The sequence below is a fragment of the Bombina bombina genome, chromosome 1 (assembly GCF_027579735.1).
Source record: "Bombina bombina isolate aBomBom1 chromosome 1, aBomBom1.pri, whole genome shotgun sequence".
Taxonomy (NCBI): domain Eukaryota; kingdom Metazoa; phylum Chordata; class Amphibia; order Anura; family Bombinatoridae; genus Bombina; species Bombina bombina.
The window spans coordinates 733028886-733045164 of NC_069499.1; positions in this window are offsets into that span (position 1 = coordinate 733028886).

The following is a 16279-nucleotide window of genomic DNA, read 5'->3' on the forward strand; positions in this document are numbered from 1 at the left end:
GAAACATGTAAATGCAGGTATCGCATATATAGGAATTAGAATCCAAGTGACTTGTATCTAATTATATAGTATGGCTAACAATAAATCCTAAATTGCATGTCCCTGCAAAGCGTAACACCAGGTGGATTCTTATTATTATGAGCATGAATATGTGGATTTAACTGTCATGTATACGAGAAATCTAAACCCAAGGACATTTCTCTGTTAGAATATAACAATAATATATAATAGCTAATGCTATATCACGTATTACATATCACTATAGTCCATATAAATATATGGACAATGGTTCTTAAATTGTGTAATAATGAATGATGATATGCGGATATCAATAATACCCCCATATTAATATGGGATATAATAGAGTTGAACTGTCACAGCGATAAAACATCTATTCTAGATTGCAAGTTCCCACGGGAACAGTGCCCTCAATTCCCCCTGTATTTGTCTGTAAAATGTTGTGTCTTATCGTATTGTTTCTCCACTGTACTGTTATCCTTGTACCCATGGGCAGCGCTGCGGAATCTGTCGGCGCTTTATAAATAAAGAATAATAATAATAATAATAATATTCTAGTTAATAAAACAGTCAATATCGAGCTTGGTTAGTAGGTAAAAATGCTGTAATTTACATCATGAGCTGGTACATCCTAGGATCTTATAGAAAGGATACATATCCATCCTGTTCAATAATACCCATAGGTGTAAATGTGTTCAGCCAAAAAATCCATCTGCATTAAGCCTGTAACAGCATGGATTCAACATTGCTGCCTCTTATCCCAGGTTTTATTACCTGTAACACAGATATACTTAATGTCGGTTTAGTTCCATGAAATTTGAGGTAATGTCTGGCTACAGGAGTCAAATTTTTTTTCTTCTTCTGATCTTCTTGACAGTTTAATACTATTCAGATGTTCTCCTAGTCTAGTGCGTAATTCACAGAGTTGTGTTGTGATTCCTATGTACCTTTTACCACACACACAGGATAAACAGTATATGACATTCCTGGTTCTGCAGTTTGTGAATCCATACATTTTATTGGTTGCACCTGAGAACGTCTTGAATTCTCTCTCATTAATGATGTACTTACAGAAACTACATGATCCGCAAGGATATGTGCCATAAATGTTTCTGTTGGTCTTCTTTCTTACTAAATGACTCCTCACTAATTTGTGAGAATCCTATCTCCCACAAATCCAGATAGGTCTTCATCCGATTTAAGGATACTAGTATGTCAATTAAGTATGTCACATATAGATTTATGTTCTGAATTGAAAATACTCACAAATCTCACTTTCTCATCTATATTGGTATTTTTTGTCTTAGGTACCAGCAGTTGGTCTCAAGGAGTACGTTTTGCTCTCTGGAAGGCTTTGTGGATTATTTGGAGTGTATAGCCCCTATCTTTTAGAAGTATTTTAAGTTCTCTTGCTCTTTTATAAAATACAATGTCGTCCGAGCAATTCCGTCTAATCCGCAAAAATCCCCCTATTGGGATAGCCCTTTTTGGTTGCCAGGTATGGCAACTGTCAAATTTCAATATTGAGTTAGTAGCAGTCTCCTTACAATATAAATTAGATCTCAACTCATTGTCAGCATTTTTGTAGATCATCACGTATAAAAACTCTACCATTTCAGTACTTATATTATGCGTCAACTTCAGATTCAAATAATTTTTGTTGAGTATAGTTATAAATTTTCACTTCCTGTCCATGAATAGGCCATCTATATATCGACATCATAGTTGGATTTATTGAGTATATTGGTACAAATCATCGTTAAAGACAATCTCTCTTTCCCACCAGCCTAGATAAATATTGGAATAGGTGGGGGCACAAGATGAGCCCATCGCTGTGTCTTGGGTTTGTAAATAAAAGCGATCATTAAACACGAAGAAGTTATGTTTAAAGACAAAATTAAGTAGCGTTATGATAAACTCATTGCATTTCCGTTTATCCATAGCTTCCATGTGCAAAAAATATTGTACAGCTGCACAACTCTTATCATGCTTAATATACGTGTAAAGTGATTCCACATCACAGGTTATTAATATGGTATAATGTTCAACAGATATATCATTAATTTTACTTAAGATATCCATAGTATCCCTGATGAAAGATGGCAATGACCATACTATATTGTGTAAATAAAGATCAAGAAATCTGCTAGCTTGTTCACACAAGCTCCCAATGCTCGAGACAATTGGTCTCCCAGGGGGTTTGTTTCTGTCTTTATGTACTTTAGGCAATAGATATACTGTGGACACTTTAGGATTTTTGACTTGTAAGAATTGCCACTCTTTGCTGCTTATAAGACCATCTTCTTTAGATTTATTAACCAAGGTGTTATATTTCTCTAAGTATTGAGAGACTGGAAAAGAGAAGTTTATAGCAGTTCTCATCACTAAGTTGTCTATTTGCCTCTAGAATATACTGTTCCTTTTCCCAAATTACCACATTACCTCCCTTCAGATGGGTAATGCCTATACAAATGCCTCTTTAGGGGCAATGGGTAGTTTAGGATTTTTTAGTGTTAGGTTTTTTTTATTTTGGGGGGTTTGGTGAGTGGGGGGTTTTACTGTTAGAGGGGGGACTTAGTATTTTTTAAGGTAAAAGAGCTGTTTAACTTAGGGCAATGCCCCACAAAAGGCCCTTTTAAGGGCTATTGGTAGTTTAGCATTAGATTAGGGGGTGTTTTTATTTTGGGAGGGGCTTTTTATTTTCATAGGGATTAGGTTTAATTTATTTATTTTTCATAATTTGGTTTATAATTTTATGTAATGTGAGAATTAATTAATGGCAGATTAGGGGTTAATAGGCTTAATAGGGGCATTGCAATGTGGGTGAATGGCAGATTAGGGGTTAATATATTTATTAGGTAGTTTGTGATGTTGGGGTTGGCGGATTTAGGGGTTAATACTTTTATTAGGTAGATCGCGATGTGGGTGAATAGCGGATTAGGGGTTAGTAGTTTATTAGGCATATTGCGTTGTGGGAGTTCCGATGTGGGTTTGATGGCGGATATAGGGGTTTTACATGTCGGATTTATTTTTGGGAGGCGTGTTAGACTTTTACGGGAGATTTTACTTTTTTTTTAGGCTCTGGCAGTTTCTGAAGTGCCGTAAGTCACTGGTGACTCCAGAAATTTGTATTTGCGCTCATTTCTGGACATTGCTAGTTTATCCGACTTACAACACTTTATGAACTGCCGAAGGGGTTTATGTGATATCCTGATGTGCGAGGTGAAATTACCAGTGGCGCAGGTTTCAGCAGTTGCACTGAAGCTTTGCACCGCATATGTAATCTCACCCAAGGACTTTTTACAAACTAAAAAAATATATTTTTTTGTTCAACTCATGAAACTGGACCTGTAATAGAAATAAAGGACAAACAGTAAAGTTACAATAAAACAAACTGACATAGGGGAATTATACCAACAGGCAGATTGCGTGGAATTGACTTTTAGAATCAATCTAACTAGAGGATATAAACTAAATGTAACATTACAGAGGGCAATGCAAACATGTATATTGAAAAATTCAGTGTTTTGTGACATCAGAATTATTTGATACTTTTATATATTTATTTATTTATTTATTTATTCATTCATTTATTTTGCCTATGGTCCTTAAATGTATAAAAAAAAAAACTCAGGAAGACCAAGAGTTTTAGGTGTAAAATCATTCACAGTAAATTTTTCCTGGCATTTTTCTATAGGTAAATATTAAATAATTGCCCCTTTTTTAGGGTTAAGCAGTAGTTTTACATTTCTTTGATACTATTAAGTGGCAATAAACATTTTAGATATATTTTAGTGTGTAGTGTTTTTTTCTCTTTGTACTTATATTGAAAAAGAGATAAGCCTTGAAGCTGTTGGGGCCCAATAATCTAACATGTGGTGGATAGAAGTGAAATATCTTGCTAACACTTGTAGGGGCTGACCAACATATACATGTGTTTTTCTATTATGGTAATAAATGTTTTTGTAGTCTGACACCTTTCACTTCACAAGATGGGCGAAATTACATATACGGCGCAGGCTTCAGCTCAAGCGCTGCAGCCCGCGCTGCCCGTAATTTCACCTCGCACATCGGGTAATACATATAGGGTGCCGGCAGTTCATAAAGTGTCGTAAGTCGGATAAACTAGCGATGTCCAGAAATGACCATAAATACAAATTTCTTGAGCCGCTAGTGACTTACGGCACTTTAGAAACTGCTGGCACCTAAGAAAAATAAAATATATATAAAATCTCCCGTAAACGTCTAACCCGCTTCCCAAAAATAAACCTGAACGTAAAACCCTTATATCTGCCATCAAACCCACATCAGAACTAATAAAAGTATTAACCCAGAAACCGACAACTGAACAGCCAATAGGATTTCAGTAGCTCTCATCCTATTGGCTGATTTGAATTTGAAGAATCAAATCAGCCAATAGGAATTCAAGGGGCACCATCTTTAATCGCGTACCTTGAATTCACTATTCAGTGTACGGTGGAGATAGTACGTAGAGGATCCTCCATGCTCCATGGCTTCACCGGTCTTCAGTTCCAGGGTCGCCGGTCTTCAGCTCCGTAGTCATCGGTCTTCAGCTCTGCCCTCCGCTCCATGCCGGCTTGTTCCTGGAAGAAGAAAGATGAGGTCGCCGCTTGGAAGATGACTTTGCTTTATTTAGATTAGGTATGGGCACTTCTTAAAATAGCTAAATGCCCTTTTAAGGGCAGCAAAAAAAATAATGCCCTTTTAAGGCAATACCCATACAAATGCCCTTTTCAGGGCAATGGGTAGTTTAGGTTTTTAGTGTTAGGTGTTTTATTTGGGGGGGTTTGGTGGGTGGGCGGTTTTACTTTTAAGGGGACTTTGTTTATTTTTAATGTAAAATAGCTGTTTAACTTAGGGCAATGCCCTACAAGAAGCCCTTTTAAGGGCTATTGGTAATTTAGCATTAGATTAGGGGGTGTTTTTATTTTGGGGGGCTTTTTTATTTTCATAGGGATTAGGTTTAATTTTTTTATTTTTGATAATGTGTTTATTATTTCTGTAATATTAGATTTTTTTATTTTCTGTAATTGTAGCTTAATTTAAACTTAGATTTTTTTTATTTTTAAAGTAATCTTAGGTTTTGTATTTTAATAGTTAATAACTTTGGTATTTTTTAATTTAGGTAATTTGGGTTAATTTAGGGGGTGTTAGGTTAGGGGGCTTAGTAATTTAATTATATATTTGCATTGTGGGGGATGACGGTTCAGGGGTTAATAGTTTTAATAGATAGTTTGTGATGTGGGTTAATGGCGGTTTAGGTGATAATAGTTTTAATAGGTAGCTTGCGATGCAGGTTAATGGCGGTTTAGGGTTTAATACATTAGGTAGTTTGCGATGTTGCGATTGGCAGATATAGGGGTTAATAGTTTAACTATTACTTGCGGTGTGGGTTTGATGACGGATATAGGGGTTAATAGTTTAATTATTACTTGCAGTGTGGGTTTGATGGCACATATAGGGGTTAATATACTTTATTAGTTATTGCGGTGGGGGATTGTGGTTGACAGGGAGATAGATATTGCGCATGCGTTAGGTGCTAGTTAATATTTTCAGGCAGTTATGGGAGTTACAGTGCTCACATACTCAGCACAAGGTTTGCTGCGGCTGCCTTTGTGTAGCAAGGTAAAAATGGAGTAAAATTTCTCCATTTTTGCCACATAAGTTCTTGCGCTAAATATTGGATACCGATTTGCATTGCAGTCCCATGTTAGCTTAAGGGAGTATAAATTGCGGCCAACAGGTGAAATATACATGCCGCATTTATATGCGGCACTGTATATTTGATACCAAAACTGAGTAAAAACTGGCGTTTAATAAATTGTTTTTTATACAAGACCATTGAGTGCCTGAGCTTTTGGACTATTGTGTGTATATATATATATATATATATATATATATATATATATATATATACAATAAAAATTACATTGTTCTGTATGTGAAGAACATTGGAATGTGAAATATGAATAATTCATGTTACGTTTGCACGTGTGCAATAGGTGTAAGGTTTTTTTCTGCTGCGCTCTCCATTAACTTCTATGGGGAGAATGTTAACGTGGTCACGATATTGCGAAATCCTTTGCTTAATGCCTTTTGGGTTTTGCTCATGAGTAAACTTTTTACTTTCATCTTGTAATCTGTGCATAACACAATACATCCAAAAGGATTACTTCTAGCTAAGTTTACGCTCGAGCGGAAGCCCTAAAAAGTGAGCCACTTGTAATCTAGCCCACATTTTTTTACTGGGTGTCATTTCAATAATTCTTTTATTAAGGTTATACGATTTTTAAATTCCTTTAGTAATGTATTTATCACCTTCATATAATTAAAAGCAGGGAGCACCCTTTTGCGAGACTCATTGTTCTCAAGCTAAAAACTGTCTTTAGAGAAATATTCCAGGGGCTTTATCATACTGGCGAGGTTGTTTAGAGAATTGCACAAGCCCAGAGACTTATATATTATCGACCCCTTAAAACTGGCAAGTTAATTTTACATATTTTCACCATTTGACACTAATAGTTTGTTTCTGAATATTTTTTGTTAATGTCTCTTATGTTCATGTGCCAGTATGAATTGGATTCAAGCAGCAAATCCCCACTAGGCAAACAAGTAATATATAGCCTGCAATCTCCCAACTTCGCTCCCAGTCACCCCCGCTGCCACTCTTTGCACCCTCCTCCCAACCACTGAGAGTGAAGTGGCTTCCCTATTGTCTTCCTCACACCTCACTACCTGCCCACTTGACCCTATTCTTTCACATCTAATACCTTCTCTGTCTCCCACCCTCACTCCGGCTCTTACTTACATATTCAACCTATCCCTTTCTACCGATTATTCCCTGCCTCCTTCAAACATACAAAGGTCACCCCCATTCTCAAAAAACCTTCCCTTGACCCTAACTCTCCTGCAAACTACTGCACCATATCACTGCTCCTGCTAGCTTAAATAATCCTTGAAAATCTAGTTTTCGATCGCCTAACCCACTTCCTGTCCTCCAACTCATTCCTTGACCCCCTGCAATCTGGCTTCTGTCCCCAACACTGAATTGAGACTGCCCTCACCAAGGTTACTAACAATCTCCTTTCTACTTAAAACAAACTCTATACTCATCTTACTTGATCTCTCTGCTGCCTTTGACACTGTTGACCATTGCGTTATCCTATGGTCTCTCAGCTCTCTTGAGCTATGTGACACTGCCCTCTCCTGGATTCACTCTTATCTCTCTAACAAATCCTTCTCCATCTCTTTTGCTGGTGACTCCTCCTCTCCATTGCCTCTGTCTGTTGGAGTACCTCAAGGCTCTGTCCTGGGTCCTCTACTCATCTCTATTTACACTTCTTCACTGAGTAAACTTATCAACAGCTATGGTTTCAACTACAACCTCTATGCTGATGATACCCAGATCTACCTTTTCACCTCTGCCCTCTCTCCTTCTGTCAATTCTCACATCAGCGACTGCTTATCTGAATTTTTCTCCTGGATGGCCTATCACCACCTAAAAATAAACATGTCCAAGACCGAACTACTTCTAATCCCCCCCTCTAACTCTATTCCAGTTTCAAATTTTTCATCACTGTTGGCAGTACCACTATCTCCCCATCACCCCAAGTCTACTGCCTCGGAGTCACACTTGACTCAAATCTGTCCTTCATTTTCCACATCCAATTGCTCTCTTCAACCTGTCACAACCACCTATGGAATATCTCCAAAATCCGTCCGTTTCTGAGGGATGAAACTACTAAACAGCTAATCCACTCCCTGGTAATTTCCTGACTCGACTACTATAATAACTCACTAACTGTCCTCCCTCTCTCCCGCCTATCTCCCCTTCAATGCATCTGCCAGGCTAATCCACCTCTCTCGACACTCTGTTTCTGCTGCACCTCTCTGTGAGTCCCTTCACTGGCTCCCCATTCACAGCAGATCTAATTTATAATTCTCACCCTGACCTACAAAGCCCTCACTAATGCTGCCCCACCCTACCTGTCCTGACTCATTGTCAGGATCTATCACGTTTGCTAGGTGGTTAAATAAGAAATTATACAATGAGTTGTTTGAACCTCAGCTGCTGAGACTTTAACTATGTACTTAAGCTATGAGTGGTTGTAGCAGAAAATTGAGTTACTGTTGCATAACATGAACTACCAGCAGAGATAGTGTCAGACAACAGATAAAACAGGTAGCTATGATTGATATCAGGTTAAATTCAGAGCAGACACTATTGCTACCACATGTGTCATAGGGACACTGAATACATGTAGCAGTGTATCTCATAAAGTAACCCTTCATTACCTATGTATTTATTAGGTTAGCTGAAGTTATCAGACATGTCAGAATATAATAAAGATTAATTATTGTTGTACAACGATATATAGGAATAAGACAACTTTAGGAAACTATACATCTCTTAGAACAAGCTTGGTATAAGGTGAGAGATATCACTGTAACATAGCAAGTGCACATTCGTTAAAGTTACAAGTTCATCCAGCTGATTGTTGAATTAAATAAGGTACCTGAAATGGGGAAGACCCCTAGAGAGCTGTAGCAGATGCGGTTTGAAGATTAGCTACAGAGGCTAGTGGAAGTCCGTATCCTTGGAGGAAAGCACAGCTCTGTTTGCTCCGTGCATGGCGTGTGACGTCACCGCGAAGTGATCCACTGTAGATCCGGCTTGAAGAGGAATAGATCTGAAGCTTCTTGATAGAGAATGCGGCTGGAACAAAGGTTAGGCTCAGGAATTGGGAATACCGTTTAGCTACCAGAAGGTGGCAGACGGTCAATAACAAGCAATGGTAGAAGTATGTAGCATGCTTATATAGGGAAATAATGTGTAACAATGTATAATTAAAGGAACAGTCTCATCAGTAATTATACTAAGGTGATAGTTCTGACAAACAAATATACTCCAGCCCGCCCCCTAAGATCTAACAATGACCTGCTCCTTGCGTCCTCTACCATCACCTCCTCTCATGCTAGACTACAGGACTTCTCTCATGCGGCACCAACCCTCTAAAATGCACTTCCTCGAGCTGTCAGACTCTCTCCTAACCTCTCCTCCTTTAAACGTTCCCTAAAGACCTTTTTGTTCAGGGAAGCTTATCACCCGACTCATTAACAAATGAACTTCTCTTACATAACAGTTGCCCTCATCTATCTCCTCACAAATATCATTCTCACCTTCGCAGTCCCCACCTCCTGTTTCCCATCCTCTTACACATCTAGATAGTAAGTTCCCATTGGAATAGGGCCCTCAATTCCCCCTGTCATTGTCTGTAAAATTTTGTCTTTTATTGTATTGTTTCTCCGTTGTACTTTTATCATTGTACCCATGAGCAGTGCTGCTGAATCTGTTGGCAATTTATAAATAAAGAATAATAATAATAATAATAATAATATAGATGATACATAGATACAATTATTATTTCTTAGAAGGGATGTCATGAATAATTACAGAAATGGATGGAAAATGCATTACATTTGTTGATTGGGAGATTAAAATGATGAAAACATACTTAAAAAAATTACGTCAAATAAATATAGAAATTCAACAGGGGCGGAGCCTGGCCGTGCGGGAAAATGGCTGCTTGATTCCCTGGCTCTTAAGCCCCACATCTGAACTATACTAATATAGGGTCATAATCTGCCCAAAAGCTACCCCAAACTGGAGTGACAGGGAAGAACTGGGGGCACTGTGCCACATGAGCTGTAAAAGAGCTGGAAATAGCAGGGAAATACAGCAGTGTTCCTGACAACGCATTGGAGCGGCATACACAACCTCCGACACAGCTTCCAGCTGGCGGCACTCACTGTCCCTACATCTAACGCTTCCAACTCCAGGAAAAGATTGCAGGCACAGTGGTAACAGGCTGCATTAGAAGAGGGAGCGCCCACTCTCTACAAAATCAGCGCTAACAAGCTGAGCGCCACGCTGTGAGGCCCAGGCAGGCACAACGGGACCGGAATGGCTTGGAGAGTGAAAGCGCATCAAGCAGATCACCGGTACTTGTTTTATTTGGGTGATAGTTCCCATCAGACAGGTGTTAAGAGACAGGGCTGGGCAGCACCACGTACAGGGGACATTGCCATAGGTAACACTTATCTGGGCCCCACGCTGTGTATAAACTTCCATAGGGAGGACTCACAACACATGTACTTCTTGGGAAGAGACAACAAGATAAACTTCTCCCCTTGACATTTTCTTTTCCTTGCTGCGTGGTAACTGCAGCATCATGGCGCCTGGGGCATAGACCGCTGTGTTCTACTGGCCTGGAAATCATAGAATAAGGTTGATCTCAGACTGGGGTCTATACTGTGTCTCTCTCACTCAGACGCTGAGATAGGAGCTGCAATATAATAAATATAATAAATAAAACACAGTACTAAGCACAGTGTCTGAGTCTCAGCTAATAGTGGACTATCTCTGTATACATGTGGGAGGGCAGTGTCTGCTACTACTCATTGTGCAAGATAACTGGTGAAATCAATATACATAATTTGTGCTATTGGGAGACATGTCCAGCAGATGACACAACAAGAACGACAAGGGCACTAAAAATACCAGCCTAACCAATTACCTTAAGATGTCAGCATTGTCAACTGACAGAGCTGAAAATGATCACCCAATTTCTGCCCCATCTGTCCCTGTTGAGAGAGCCCCTTCGGACACAACACCACAGGAGACTCTAACAAGAGAGGATTTAAATACAATATTTTCAAAGGCTGATATTAACATTGTTCTGACCGAAATGAGGTATCTATTTGGGGACATAAAAAAGGACTTGCATAATGTCAACCAACAAGTACAAACACTCAAAACTAGTCATGAGACCCTGCAGAAGCAGGTTACTGCTAATTATCAACAGATTCAAGGTCATGAAGGGGATATACAGTTTCTCCTAGCTAGAATTGAGGACCTAGACAATAGAGGAAGGCGCAACAATATGCGGGTTAGAGGAGTTCCCGAAACAATAAACAGTAATGCCCTGGAGGGATACCTACAAGACCTCTTCCGGACCATAAAAGGGTCACCAAGTTCACCTGCAGTCCCTTTGGAAAGAGCGCACAGGGCCATACGCCCAAGACCTTTACCTAAAGCACCATCACGGGACATCATAGTCAAGTTCTTGAGCTAAAAAGATAAGTACCTTATATCACAAAAAGCGAGAACCCTAAGAACTTTCTGACTTGAGCCAAATTACACTTCAAAAGTGGAGAGACTTAAAATGTATCACTAGTGACCTCCAGAAGCACAACATCCAATACAAGTGGGGATTTCCTGTATGCATTATAGCCACTAGAAATGGAAAACAAGCCACATACAGGTCGCCTGCTGACTTATCTGATTTTTGTAAGATTTTGGACCTGAACATCACCCCTCCAGAGCAGGACCTGGTACCCCAGGATGATCAGGAAACATGAGGTGGTAACATTACTTAATTAAAGTTTCCCATGAATAAGAACTTTGCAGTGGAGAACAGAGTGGCAGGATTTATAGTGGAATTCCCTATGGGTATGATTATACTGAACTGTCTTCTTTTTTCTTTTTGTCCACCCGCTGCAGGGTTTGAATGTCTTCTGATATGGGTTACAATATCTTAAGTTACATCATGTTACTGTATATGTTTAGGAGAAGTTTTCTCTTTTATTTTTTTTATTTTTCTCTTCTCTTAATGTAACTGGGTTTGTGAGAGTTGGGTTCCATTGATTCTCGTTAGTAGGCCCAATTAGTGGAACACTTTCTATGTGCAGTGATGATCATTACAACACCCCGAACCTGCCACATGTGGTAACGGCACAAAAGGGAAATAAGTTTCTAAAGGTGAGACCTGTAAATACAGACCTAATGCCAAAGCTGGAGATGGATCCTCCACTCACTGATGTCCTCATACCTCTATACCCATATGCCCACAAGCGCATAGTACGTCCTGGGCGAAGACGCATAACATTAAAACATGAAAGCGGTCTCGAGAATATTCTAATAATTTAGAGATAATGTTTGTAAAAATGCTTGAATATAACAGTTATATGGGGGGGGGGGGGAGCCATCTCCTTGAACTTTAATGAAGGGAGCTTATTTTGATATCCACTATGGGGAGAAGGATTATCATCTAATGTTGAGGTTGGATGTTGTTGTTTTACTGTTTTGTTGTTGAATATAAAAATTCAACAAGCAGGTATTTAAATATATAGAACATGTATCATAGTTTTTGAGGTTAAGGAATCGTTACAGTAATATATGTCATTGACTAGGGTTATGATCAAAAATATGATGTAAGATTGTGTGAAGACTTTTCTGATTTACTTTGCTAGTCTGAGTGATTACCGAAGATATGGCTTCCTAGCCGGTAAGTGGAACTTATTATATGCTTCATGTAGGATTTCAGAGAAATGTGCAACACTTTTCTAGGTTAATATATGATATAAGAACATTTTAAAATTAAAAAATATTTTAGTAATGTTAAATATAAATGATGTTGATGAAGAGTGATGAAAACTAGATGGATAAATCTGGACCCAGTTGAGAGTGGACAAGGATGGAGCTCATTTTATGGAATGTAGAACCCGGACACCAGCATTCTGAATAGTTATTGGTTGACAAATGCAGCATTTTGTTTATATCTGTCACTAATTGGCCACAATAAAATTATTGAAAGAAGAAGGCTGGTAAAACAATGCACAATTTTCAAATAAAATTACATTTGTAAATGCTCAAAGTCAGCCTCTTAATTTAACCCATACCAATATTACATCTAGTTTTGCGTTATGAGGGGTGTGGTGCTAACTTGCAAGTTATTGTCACCGCTCACTTCCCTACAGTGCTAGTATTACAGGTTTACAAAAACCCGGAGTTATCAGGCAAGAAGTGAGCATAGAGCAAAATTGAGCTCCATACCGCACTCCAATACCAGCGCTGCTGAAAGCTGCGGTGAACTGGTTTTACGTATCCGTGCACGATTTCCCCATAGACATAAATGGGGAGAGTCGGCTGAAAAAAAGCCTAACACCTGCAAAAAAGCAGCGTAAGGCTCCGTAACGCAGCACCATTGATTCCTATGGGGAAAGAAAATTTATGTTTACACCTAACACCCTAACATGAACCCCGAGTCTAAACACCCCTAATCTTACACTTATTAACCCCTAATCTGCCGCCCCCGACATCGCCGACACCTACATAATACTTATTAACCCCTAATCTGCCGCTCTGGACATCGCTGACACCTACATTATACGTATTAACCCCTAATCTGCTGCCCCCAACATCGCAGACACCTACATTATATTTATTAACCCCTAATCTCTCACCTCCAATGTTTCCGCAACCTACCTACACTTATTAACCCCTAATCTGCCGCCCCCAACATCGCCACCACTATAATAAACATATTAACCCCAAAACTTCTGTACTCCCACATCGCAAACACTAGTTAAATATTATTAACCCCTAATCTGCCGCCCCTAACATCGCCATCACCTACCTACATTTATTAACCTCTAATCTGCCGCCCCAACGTCACCGCCACTATACTAAATTTATTAACCCCTAACCCTAAGTCTAACCCTAACCCTAACACCCCCTAACTTAAATATAATTAAAATAAATCTAAATAAAACCTACTATCATTAGCTAAATCATTCCTATTTAAAACTAAATACCTAAAAAATAAACCCTAAGCTAGCTACAATATAACTAGTAGTTATATTGTAGCTAGCTTAGGGTTTATTTTTTATTTTACAGGCAAGTTTGTATTTATTTTAACCAGGTAGAATAGTTACTAAATAGTTATTAACTATTTACTAACTACCTAGCTAAAAAAAAATACAAACTTACCTGTAAAATAAAACCTAACCTGTCTTACAATAACACCTAACCTTACCCTACAATTAAATAAATTACCTAAATTAAATACAATTATCTAAATTACAAAAAAACAAACTAACTCTAAATTACACAAAATAAAAAAGAGGATGCTCCGCGCCGGATGTCTTGAAGATGGAGTCACTTCGCGCCGGATGGATGAAGATAGAAAATGCCGTCTGGATGAAGACTTCTCCCGGCTTTGATGAGGACTTTTGCTGCTTCTTGAGGATGGATGTCGGGTCTTCAAAAACTGTAAGTGGATCTTCGGGGGTTAGTTTTAGGCTTTTTTAAGGGTTTATTGTGTGGGCTTTATTTTTATATTAGGGGTTTGGGCACTTGAAAAAGAGCTAAATGCCCTTTTAAGGGCAATGCCCATCCAAATGCCCTTTTCAGGGCAATGGGGAGCTCAGGTTTTTTTAGTTAGGCTTTTATTTGGGGGGTTGGTTGTGTGGGTGGTGGGTTTTACTGTTGGGGGTGTTTGTATTTATTTTTACAGCTAAAAGAGCTGATTTCTTTGGGGCAATGCCCCACAAAAGGCCCTTTTAAGGGCTATTGGTAGTTTAGTTTAGGCTAGGGTTTTTTTTTATTTGGGGGTGGGGGGGGGCTTTTTATTTTGTTAGGGCTATTAGATTAGGTGTAATTAGTTTAAATATCTGATAATTTCTTTTTTTTATTTTGTGTAATTTAGTGGGGTTTTTTTTTTGTAATTTAGGTAATTGTATTTAATTTAGGTAATTTATTTAATTGTAGTGTAAGGTTAGGTGTTAGTGTAAGACAGATTAGGCTTTATTTTACAGGTAAGTTTGTATTTATTTTAGCTAGGTAGTTAGTAAATAGTTAATAACTATTTAGTAACTATTCTACCTAGTTAAAATAAATACAAACTTGCCTGTAAAATAAAAACAAACCCTAAGCTAGCTACAATGTAACTATTAGTTATATTAGGTAACTGACAGGTAAAAAATAGCAGGTACTCAGGTGGATAGCATAAAAGTGGAAAAGTTTATTAATTTACACAAATAGTAAAAAACACGCTGTAAAAACACACAAATAAAGCCACTGAAGGCAGGCAGACAAAAAACATGGTGGTCTATTAGGTATATTGTAGCTAGCTTAGGGTTTATTTTACAGGTAAGTTTTTAGTTTTAAATAGGAAATATTTAGTTAATGATAGTAGGTTTTATTTAGATTTATTTTAATTATATTTAAGTTAGGGGGTGTTAGGATTAGACTTAGGTTTAGGGGTTAATAAATTTAGTACAGTGGTGGCGACGGGGGCGGAAGATTAGGGGTTAATAAATGTAAGTAGGTTGCTGCGATGTTAGGGACAGCAGATTAGGGGTTAATAATATTTAACCCCTAATATTTAAATGACATTATTATTCTAACTATAGAATATATACAGAAGGAATTACCTAGAATGCAGCAGGAGATTGATAAAGTCGAATTGTCTATCAAGGAGTTAAAATCAGACACAGATTTTGCTAACTTTAAGAGCAAATTAGAGACTGATGTGAACAATTTTAAAAAAAGCTTAGAAAGTAAAAAATATAGGAAATTCCAGCGTGATCTCACTGATTATTTGAATAATAAAGTCTATAGATGGTGTAATCCGGATTTCATACCCTTTAGAAGGTTCAGAAGGGTGGTGCAATCTAGTAATTATCAGGGTGAAACTTCCTCAGATAGTGAATACAGTGACTCAGAGACAAGGAACAGACGAAGAGGCAGAGGAGAGGGGGGAGGAAACACAAGCAACACGGGAGACAGCGGTTACCAGATCTCCACCCGACAGAACAGGAGGTAACCACTGAAAGTTTAGTTGTCAATATCTCAGATAGTACTATCTCAGATGACACTTTAAGGGTATTAGAGAAGGGACTGTCTTTTGTCCCCACTACCTTTTCAGATTTTTTTGCAATAGAATGTGATCTACATAGATTTTTTAGAAATCTGAGGCTAAAAAGTTTCTTTGCTAATAAAGAAATACATAGCACAGATGATATAAGTAACCCTTTTCAATTGCATTTACAAAAGATCAAACCCAAAAGTACTTTTAATCCTCCCCACACCAACGCCTCAGTGGAAGCCTATATAACGCTGGTTAAAAAAGATTTTGAGAGAATGAGGAAACACTTTAAAATTAAAGCTAGGACTAATTTGTCTAGACAAGAGACCAAACTTCTTGAGGAAATCCATAATCATAGTGATTTGATTTTGAAACCGGCCGATAAGGGCGGTGCCCTTGTCATCATGAATAAAACATACTATAAATCAGAGGTTCTGAGGCAACTAGATGATCAAGAGAACTACGCTAGAGTCATAGGAGATCCCTCTATGATAATTGCAAAGAAAATTCAGAAAATAGTAGAGGAAGCC